This window comes from Schistocerca cancellata, chromosome 1 (genome assembly GCF_023864275.1).
Source record: "Schistocerca cancellata isolate TAMUIC-IGC-003103 chromosome 1, iqSchCanc2.1, whole genome shotgun sequence".
In the NCBI taxonomy this organism is placed as follows: domain Eukaryota; kingdom Metazoa; phylum Arthropoda; class Insecta; order Orthoptera; family Acrididae; genus Schistocerca; species Schistocerca cancellata.
Genome location: NC_064626.1, coordinates 985,438,065 through 985,449,298, shown reverse-complemented (window position 1 = coordinate 985,449,298; position 11,234 = coordinate 985,438,065).

Here is an 11,234-nt window from a genome sequence, read left to right as displayed (position 1 = left end):
CAACATTGAATGGTACACTGCACATGTACAAAGAAACAGTAATGATTAAAGTTATTTGTACAATACACAAGATACATTCTTCTGAATATGTCATTAATTTACAATAAAATTACAATAAGATGTTTACTAATTTCTATTCACATAATTTCACAAAGCATTTGTTGTTCTTCATATAAGTATGGTACTCTTCTAATGTGTAGAAAGGGTGTTTTACTAAAAATTTCTTAAGCTGATGTTTCAGTTTAATTGTAGGAAGAGCCATGACTTCACTAGGCAGTGCAGTAGCTAATTTTATACCTGCGTACTGAGGCCCCTTTTCGTAAAGTGCTGCTCTGTGGCTGCCAATGTAAAATCTTTCTTTATTTCTAGTATTGTACTGCTGGAAATCTGAATAAGTGTTTGGGTGCAGTCTTTTCACAAGCAATATGGCTTTTAGAATGTATGTGTTTATAACAGTTAACACCTCTGTTTTTGGAAACACGTTGCGTCAAGATTCCCTATATTTTGCTCCACAGATTATTCTCACACCCCTTCTTTGAAGAATGAGTAGCTTATCTAGGTTAGCTTTGGTTGTTGCCCCCCAAATTTCAATACTGTAGTTCAAGTGATAGGAGAAAAGAGCATGGTATGCAGTCTTTAGGACTACAGTGTCTTTACAGAACTTGCTAATAGTACTGATAGCAAATACATTTTTTGACAACTTAGTTGCTAGGGAGTCAACATGTGTGTCCCATTTCAGGTTGCTTTGGATTGTTATGCCAAGGAATTTTACACTAGACTCTTTCTTTAGCAATTCGTTGCCAATGTATAATTTAATTTCATTATTCAAACTACTTTTGTTAAACTCCATCAAACATGTTTTACTGGTGCTTACATTTAAGTGGCTTTCATTAAAAAACTGAACAACTTATTTTGTCACATTATTACACTTGGCCTCTAGTTCATTACATGATTCCTTTTTACACACAATGGATGTGTCATCGGCATACAGAACAATTTTGGAATTTATAGTAAAGTATTTAATATCATTTACATAGATCGAGAACAGAAGGGGGTCCAACACCGAGCCCTGGGGCACGCCATGTTTTATGCAAGTGATCTCTGATTTGTAGACACCACTTTCCATTTCAAGCAGAACAAACTGTTTTCTATTGCTCTTATAACACTGTGATAGTGTCACAACATGGATCACCGGAACAAGAGATAAATAAATAAATAAATAAAATAGGTCATAAGCAGTGTCTCTAATGCCCATGTTCCATAGCTTTTCTAATAGGATGTCAACATTCACACACTTAAAAGTTTTTTCTTGGACTAGGTATACACCTGCCACTTGTTCCTTGCTTTTGATACCCCCTAACACCTCTTCAATTAGTTGAGCAGCTGCAGTGCTAGTTGATTTACCTTTCAGGAATCCATTTTGATTTTCAAACATCAGGTTGTGTTTGTTATGAAAGTTTATAATCCTGTCGTATATAACTTTCTCAACTATTTTGGAAAAGACAGGAAAGATTGAGACTGGTCTGTAGTTTTCTATTTTGTTGTTGTCACCTATCTCAAAAATGGGTGTTACCAGTGTTATTTTTAGTCTGTCTGGAAAGGTGCCTGATTCTATTAATTTGTTGACTGCTACAGACAGAGGTACAGAGACATATTGGCTACAGGCTTTTAAAACATTAATATTTAGGCCATAATGCCCAGCTGAATTAGAGGGTTTTAGAGAGCTAATGATGCCCATTATTTCTGCACAGTTTGCGGGGGCTAGATATATACTATGGTCACATGTATTACCTTTAAAACTGCAGTGCATGTTTTTATGTTTGTCAATTATGGCTTCCACTACGGAAGAAAAATAATCATTAAAAATATTTACAATTTCCAGTTGGTCTTTTATGAGCATGCCATAGTGGTTAATAGTAAATTACATACAGGATTTGTCATTGCAGGTTCTAGAACTGTTTATGACTGCCCAGATGCCAGCAGTTACATTGTGTGAGTTTTGAAGCTCATTTGCAACATAGTTGCTCCTGGTCTGTGTGAGTAAGTCCTTATAGTGTGCTTGATATATTTTGAAGGCTTCCTTTAGCTCAGGAATCTCTCTATTATTCAGCATTGCATTGTGGAGTTGTTTTAATTCTTCCTAGCTTCAGTGACATTACTATTTGCCCAAATATTTTTGTTTATATTTTTTGTTTGTTTCATTTTTGTGATTACAACTGGGCATGTGGTATCAAAACAGTAATAGAAGTCAGCAGCAAAGCTACCATATGAAAAGCTATTGTTTTCAAACCATTTTATATGTGCTAGCATGCAGTTTAGTCTATTTATGTTGTCATTATACATTATTCTTTTAGTTACAAACTGTTGCTTTGTGGTGACAGTGGGGGCCTCATGGAGCTCTAATTTAAGCTGTACTGCATGGTGATCTGAGATGGCTAGTTTTAAAACAGATGAACTGTGGGATAGGTGGGTCATATTTGTTATTGTGTTGTCAAGACATGTTTTACTATTGCCAATTTCTTTAGTGGGTTCCTGAATGAGTGGGGTCAGGTTAAATTCATCACACAGGCCATGTAACGTTTTGGTGCTGACATCATTTGTTAATAAATCTATATTTATATCCCCTGTAACTATAATATTTACATGACCATTTGGCCCAGAAAATGTTGTATCTATATATACAAGCAAGTCAGAAAGATTTACAAAAAAGGTCTCTGTATTTGCTGCAGGTGACCTGTAAACACCGATAACTTATGTTATCTCTACCCCATTTTATGTTTATTGCAGAAAATTCTGTGACTCCCTCCAAGCAGAAGGCACTCACATCAATAACATTAAAATTACTTTCAGTTACAGTGAAAATTGCTACACCTCTCTCAGTCTTGTCTTTTCTACTGAAGGCTGTGCAGAATTTCATACACAGTGGCTGACTAATGCTAATCAGAGTTTCATTGTACCAATGTTCAGTTTCAACTAATATATCGGGTTTGTCAATCTGTGAAATAACATCTAGATCATTATGCTTATTTTTAAGACTACCAAGATTCTAGTGTATGATTTTAAGGCTGAGTTTTACCTGCTGGAGCTTAGAGGATAATTTTGGACTAGCAATGAGGCCAGCAGGCTTTACAAGTTTCCCTGGCTTGCCAGCGGTGGCTGGTGTTGTGGCAGATTTTGTTGAGGTGGGTTGTGCCACCCCATGGCAATGGACTTCTTTTCATCACTTTGTGGACAATGTCACCTGACTTCCTCAATAATATTGCTACTAACAATATTTTTGCCTACTTTGTTCATGTGCAGACCATGAGATAGCTGACATTTACTAGAGACATACTACATTTTATGAAGTATACAATTTTGCATTTCTGTACATTTAAAGCAAGTTGCCAATCTTTGCAACACTTTAAAAGCATAGCAACAACTGATTGAATATTTGTGGAGCTTTTAAAAGCATAATAACAACTGACTGAATATTTGTGAAGCTTTTTTCAGATAGTACTTCACTACAGATATTTATATTTTCTGCAGAAATTCTGAGGTTAATGTTAATATTGTCTGTCAGGTCATCAACATACAACATGAGCAGTAATGTTTCTAATGTACTTCCAGCAGACATGCCTGAAGTTACTTTTTTGTCAGCTGATGGCACTCCATCCAAAATAACATCCCTTATCCTCCCTGTCAAGGAATCCTGAATCTTATCACGAATTTAATTTACTCCCCCATTGATCACTTTTTCATTAATAAATGTTAATGTGGTACCAAGTCAAATAATATTTGGAAGTCAAGAAATACTGACTATCTGATTACCTTTACCCTGCCTTTCAAGGATGTCATGTGAGAACAGTGCAAGTTCGATTTTGCGTGACCCATATTTCCAGAATCTGTATTTGCTGCCACGGAATCATCCTTTTCAAGGCATCTAATTGCATTTGAGCTCAGAGCATGTTCAAACCTCTACAACAGATATGTACCAGTAATAATGGATGCATTACTTGTGCTACTTTTCTTGCAGGTGGTATGCCCTATGATTTCTTCCAATTGTGTGCATAGCTTTTCATTAGAGGGACCTACAATATAATATGGTTAAAGGGGCAGCTAATTCAGCCACAAATGCTATACAGAATCTGGTAGGGATACCATTGAGTACTGGGGCTTTGTTCTTTTTTAATTATTTCAAATGATAATCAGCACTGCAGATACTAATATCTAAAACACTTATTTTTTTCAGTGGTGTGAGAATTATACTAGGGCAACACTTCAGGATTTTCTTTGTAAAGGGATAGCGGAAAACTGAGTTCAGCATTTCTGATTTTGCATTGCTACTGTTCAGTTTCAATTCCTGTGTAATTCCTGAGTGTCTGAACACTAAATTTGTAGCCACTGGTAGCTTTTGAATTTCTTTGATTGTTTAGAGATCTTTCAGCAAGATTCTGCAGCAGTAATCACAAAAGACTTCATGCACTGTCCCTGACAGCCAAACATGTTTCTCTTAGCACCTCACTATCTGGAGCCCAATGCTTTTGTTTTACACCTATTGTGGTGCAGTCTCTGTTTCTTTAGGAGTTTCCTTAAAGAGAATGAGTTACATACACTGACTCTCCCATCATGAAATTTTCTAATAGGGACATATTTATCCAAAGCTTGGCCAACTATTCTTCTAAATTTGTGACAGTTTCCCTACATGTTCCTGACCATAGATAACTGTTTTAAACCCCTTTTGACATAAGACACTGGTGGCTGCACATCTAGTTTGCTGAATGTGTAGAACTTTCTACTAATTTTAGTGGCCCATTGTACTTTGGTAAACATTGCTGCTACCACTGCCACGTTTAGCAGTTAGAAATGGACAGGGACTCTGCTCAATGTAAGCAGATGCACTGTGAATTGGCCTCTGTCTGGGAATACGTAGAAGCATGGTCAACAAGCTTCAGGGCTCTACTCTAAGCTGCAGCTACTTTAGGGCACCAGTGGCAAAATTGTGACACCTTTGGTGCTGTTGGAATCCTCTGGCAACCCCATTATCATTGTCACTGCAGATATGTACAACATCCAACTGGTTTTCCATACTTCTGGCAGAAGGTAAAGTTGGGAACTGACTGCAGGACTGCCTTCTTAAACCTTAGAAACAGGTATGAGCGGCTGCCTGTGTTGGTAAAACATCAAACTGGCACAGGATGTCTCATCAGTTGGGCCAGTAGCTCATTTCCTTGCAAGTCCAGTGCTGATTCTTGGGAGCTCCAATGTTAGGTAGGTAATGTAGCCCCTCAGTTAAATAACTGGAATACTGGGAAAGAAGGCCAATGTGCATTGGTATGTTTGCTGTGAAGACTCATCTGTGATGTTAAGGAGTCGTGGCAGTGGCTACTAAATGCAATGTGTGCAACTGACTGTTGTATCTCATGTATCTCATGGCTTGAATGACCTCCCCCTCCTCCCCCATTGGGATCAGAGATGAAATTCCTGCCAAAATCGAAGATACATCAACCACATTATTCTCAGAAAATGATCTTCCCATAGATCAGAAACAGAAAAGACTGTTGTTGTTGTTGTGGTCTTCAGTCCTGAGACTGGTTTGATGCAGCTCTCCATGCTACTCTATCCTGTGCAAGCTTCTTCATCTCCCAGTACCTACTGCAGCGTACATCCTTCTGAATCTGCTTAGTGTATTCATCTCTTGGTCTCCCTCTGTGATTTTTACCCTACACTAAATTGGTGATCCCTCGATGTCTCAGAACATGTCCTACCTAACGATCCCTTCTTCTAGTCAAGTTGTGCCACAAGCTCCTCTTCTCCCCAATTCTATTCAATAGCTCCTCATTAGTTATGTGATCTACCCATCTAATATTCAGCATTCTTCGGTAGCTCCACATTTCGAAAGCTTCTATTCTCTTCTTGTCCAAACTATTTATCATCCAAGTTTCACTTCCATACATGGCTACACTCCATACAAATACTTTCAGAAATGACTTCCTGACACTTAAATCTATACTCGATGTTAACAAATTTCTCTTCTTCAGAAACGCTTTCCTTCCCATTGCCAGTCTACATTTTATATCCTCTCTACTTCAACCATCATCAGTTATTTTGCTCCTCAAATAGCAAAACTCCTTTACTACTTTAAGTGTCTCATTTCCCAATCTAATTCCCTTAGCATCACCTGAGTTAAGTCAACTACATTTCATTATCCTCGTTTTGCTTTTGTTGATGTTCATCTTATATCCTGCTTTCAAGACACTGTCCATTCCGTTCAACTGCTCTTCAAGTCCTTTGCTGTCTCTGACAGAATTACAATGTCATCGGCGAACCTCAAAGTTTTTATTTCTTCTCCATGGATTTTAATACCTACTCCAAACTTTTCTTTTGTTTCCTTTACTGCTTGCTCAATATACAGATTGAATAACATTGGGGAGAGACTACTACCCTGTCTCACTCCCTTCCCAACCACTGCTTCCCTTTCATGTCCCTCGACTCTTATAACTGCCATCTGGTTTCTGTACAAATTGTAAATAGCCTTTCGCTCCTTGTATTTTACCCCTGCTACCTTCAGAATTAGAAAGAGAGAATTCCAGTCAGCATTGTCAAAAGCTTTCTCTAAGTCCACAAATGCTAGAAACGTAGGTTTGTCTTTCCTTAATCTAGCTTCTAAGATAAGTCGTAGGGTCAGTATTGCCTCACGTGTTCCAACATTTCTACGGAATCCAAATTGATCTTCCCCGAGGTTGGCTTCTATCAATTTTTTCCGTTCGTCTGTAAAGAATTTGCGATAGTATTTTGCAGCTGTGACTTATTAAACTGATAGTTCAGTAATTTTCACATCTGTCAACACCTGCTTTCTTTGGGATTGGAATTATTATAATCTTCTTGAAGTCTGAGGGCATTTCGCCTGTCTCATACATCTTGCTCACCAGATGGTAGAGTTTTGTCAGGACTGGCTCTCCCAAGGATGTCAGAAGTTCTAATGGAATGTTGTCTACTCCGGGGGCCTTGTTTCGACTCAGGTCTTTCAGTGCTCTGTCAAACTCTTCACGCAGTATCGTATCTCCCATTTCATCTTCATCTACATTCTCTTCCATTTCCATAATATTGCCCTGAAGTACATCGCCCTTGTATAGACTCTCTACATACTCCTTCCACCTTTCTGCTTTCCCTTCTTTGCTTAGAACTGGGTTTCCATCAAAGCTCTTGATATTCATGCAAGTGGTTCTCCTTTCTCCAAAGGTCTCTTTAATTTTCCTGTAGGCATTATCTATCTTACCCCTAGTGAGATAAGCCTCTACGTCCTTACATTTGTCCTCTAGCCATCCCTGCCTAGCCATTTTGCACTTCCTGTCAATATCATTTTTGAGACGTTTGTATTCCTTTTTGCCTGCTTAATTTACTGTATTTTTATATTTTCTCCTTTCATCAATTAAATTCAATATTTCTTCTGTTACCCAAGGGTTTCTACCAGCCCTCGTCTTTTTACCTATTTGATCCTCCACTGCCTTCACTATTTCATCCCTCAATGCTAGCCATTCCTCTTCTACTGTATTTCTTTCCCCCATTCCTGTCAATTGTTCCCTTATGCTCTCCCTGAAACTCTGTACAACCTCTGGTTCTTTCAGTTTATCCAGGTCCCATCTCCTTAAATTCCACCTTTTCGTAGTTTCTTCAGTTTTAATCCACAGTTCATAGCCAATAGATTGTGGTCAGAGTCTGCAGCTGCCCCTGGAAATGTCTTACAATTTAAAACCTGGTTCCTAAATCTCTGTCTTACCATTATATAATCTATCTGAAACCTATCAGTATCTCCAGGCTTCTTCCATGTATACAACCTCCTTTTATGATTCTTGAACCAAGTGTTAGCTATGATTAAGTTATGCTCTGTGCAAAATTCTACCAGGCGGCTCCGTCTTTCGTTTCTTACGCCCAGTCCATATTCACCCATTACGTTTCCTTCTCTTCCTTTTTGTACTATCGAATTCCAGTCAACCATGACTATTAAATTTTTGTCTCCCTTCACTATCTGAATAATTTCTTTTATCTCATCATACATTTCATCAATTTCTTCATCATCTGCAGAGCTCCTACCCCCATGAACCATGGACCTCACCGTTGGTGGGGAGGCTTGTGTGCCTCAGCGATACAGACAGCCGTAGCGTAGGTGCAACCACAACGGAGGGATATCTGTTGAGAGGTCAGACAACGTGTGGTTCCTGAAGAGGGGCAGCAGCCTTTTCAGTAGTTGCAAGGGCAACAGTCTGGATGATTGACTGATCTGGCCTTGTAACAATAATCAAAACGGCCTTGCTGTGCTGGTACTGCGAACGGCTGAAAGCAAGGGGAAACTACAGCCGTAATTTTTCCCAAGGGCATGCAGCTTTACTGTATGATTAAATGATGATGGCGTCCTCTTGGGTAAAATATTCCGGAGGTAAAATAGTCCCCCATTCGGATCTCCGGGCGGGGACTACTCAAGAGGACATCATTATCAGGAGAAAGAAAACTGGTGTTCTATGGACCGGAGCGTGGAATGTCTGATCCCTTAATCGGGCAGGTAGGTTAGAAAAATTAAAAAGGGAAATGGATAGGTTAAAGTTAGATATAGTGGGAATTAGTGAAGTTCGGTGGCAGGAGGAACATGACTTCTGGTCAGGTGACTACAGGGTTATAAATACAAAATCAAATAGGGGTAATGTAGGAGTAGGTTTGTTTAATAATGAATAGGAAAATAGGAATGCGGGTAAGCTACTACAAACAGCATAGTGAACGCATTATTGCAGCCAAGATAGATATGAAGCCCACACCTACTACAGTAGTACAAGTTTATATGCCAACTAGCTCTGCAGATGACGAAGAAATTGAAGAAATGTATGATGAAATAAAAGAAATTATTCAGATGGTGAAGGGTGACGAAAATTTAATAGTCATGGGTGACTGTAATTCGGTAGTAGGAAAAGGGAGATAAGGAAACATAGTAGGTGCATATGGATTGGGGCTAAGAAATGAAAGATTAAGCTGCCTGGTAGAATTTTGCACAGAGAACAACTTAATCATAGCCAACACTTGGCTCAAGAATCATAAAAGAAGGCTGTATACATGGAAGAAGCTTGGAGATACTGACAGGTTTCACATAGATTATATAATGGTGAGACAGAGATTTAGGAACCAGGTTTTAAATTGTAAGACATTTCCAGGGGCAGATGTGGACTCTGACCACAATCTATTGGTTATGACCTGTAGATTAAAACTGAAGAAACTGAAAAAAGGAGGGAATTTAAGGAGATGGGACCTGGATAAACTGAAAGAACCAGAGGTTGTACAGAGTTTCAGAGGAGCATAAGGGAACAATTGACAGGATTGGGGGAAAGAAATACAGTAGAAGAAGAATGGGTAGCTTTGAGGGATAAAGTAGTGAATGCAGCAGAGGATCAAGTAGGTAAAAAGACAAGGGCTAGTAGAAATCCTTGGGTAACAGAAGAAATTTTGAATTTAATTGATGAAAGGAGAAAATATGAAAATGCAGTAAATGAAGCAGGCAAAACGGAATACAAACGTCTCAAAAATGAGATCGACAGGAAGTGCAAAATGGCTAAGCACGGATGGCTACAGGATAAATGTAAGGATATAGAAGCTTATCTCACTAGGGGTAAGATAGATACTGCCTACAGGAAAGTTAAAGAGACCTTTGGAGATAAGAGAACCACTTGTATGAACATCAAGAGCTCAGATGGAAACCCAATTCTAAGCAAAGAAGAGAAAGCAGGAAGTGGGAAGGACTATATAGAGGGTCTATACAAGGGCAGCGTACTTGAGGACAATATTATGGAAATGGAAGAGGATGTAGATGAAGATGAAATGGGAGATACGATACTGCGTGAAGAGTTTGACAGAGCACTGATAGACCTGAGTCGAAACAAGGCCCCCTGAGTGGACAACATTCCATTGGAACTACTGACGGCCTTGGGAGAGCCAGCCCTGACAAAAGTCTACCATCTGGTGAGCAAGATGTATGAAACAGGCGAAATACCCTCAGACTTCAAGAAGAATATGATAATTCCAATCCCAAAGAAAGCAAGTGTTGACAGATGTGAAAATTACTGAACTATCAGTTTAATAAGTCACAGCTGCAAAATACTAACGCAAATTCTTTACAGGCAAATGGAAAAACTGGTTAAAGCCAACCTTGGCAAAGATCAGTTTGGATTCCGCAGAAATGTTGAACACGTGAGGCAATACTGACCCTACGACTTATCTTGGAAGCTAGATTAAGGAAGGGCAAACCTACATTTCTAGCATTCGTAGACTTAAAGAAAGCTTTTGACAATGTTGACTGGAATACTCTCTTTCTAATTCTGAAGGTGGCAGGGGTAAAATACAGGGAGCGAAAGGCTATTTACAATTTGTACAGAAAGCAGATGGCAGTTATAAGAGTCGAGGGACATGAAAGGGAAGCAGTGGTTGGGAAGGGAGTGAGACAGGGTTGTAGTCTCTCCCCGATGTTGTTCAATCTTTATATTGAGCAAGCAGTAAAGGAAACAAAAGAAAAATTTGGAGTAGGTATTAAAATCCATGGAGAAGAAATAAAAACTTTGAGGTTCGCCAATGACATTGTAATTCTGTTGGAGACAGCAAAGGACTTGGAAGAGCAGTTGAATGGAATGGATAGTGTCTTGAAAGGAGGATATAAGATGAACATCAACAAAAGCAAAACGAGGATAATGGAATGTAGTCGAATTAAGTCGAGTAATGCTGCAGGAATTAGATTAGGAAATGAGACACTTGAAGTAGTAAAGGAGTTTTGCTACTTGGGGAGAAAAATAACTGATGATGGTCGAAGTAGAGAGGATCTAAAATGTAGACTGGCAATGGGGAGGAAAGCGTTTCTGAAGAAGAGAAATTTGTTAACATCGAGTATAGATTTAAATGTCAGGATGTCAATTCTGAAAGTATTTGTATGGAGTGTAGCCATGTATGGAAGTGAAACTTGGATGATAAATAGTTTGGACAAGAAGAGAATAGAAGCCTTCGAAATGTGGTGCTACAGAAGAATGCTGAAGATTAGATGGGTAGATCACATAACTAAAGAGGAGCTATTGAATAGGATTGGGGAGAAGAGAAATTCGTGGCACAACTTGACCAGAAGAAGGGATCGGTAGGTAGGACATGTTCTGAGACATCGAGGGATCACCAATTTAGTATTGGAGAGCAGCGTGGAGGGTAAAAATCGTAGAGGGAGACCAAGAGATGAA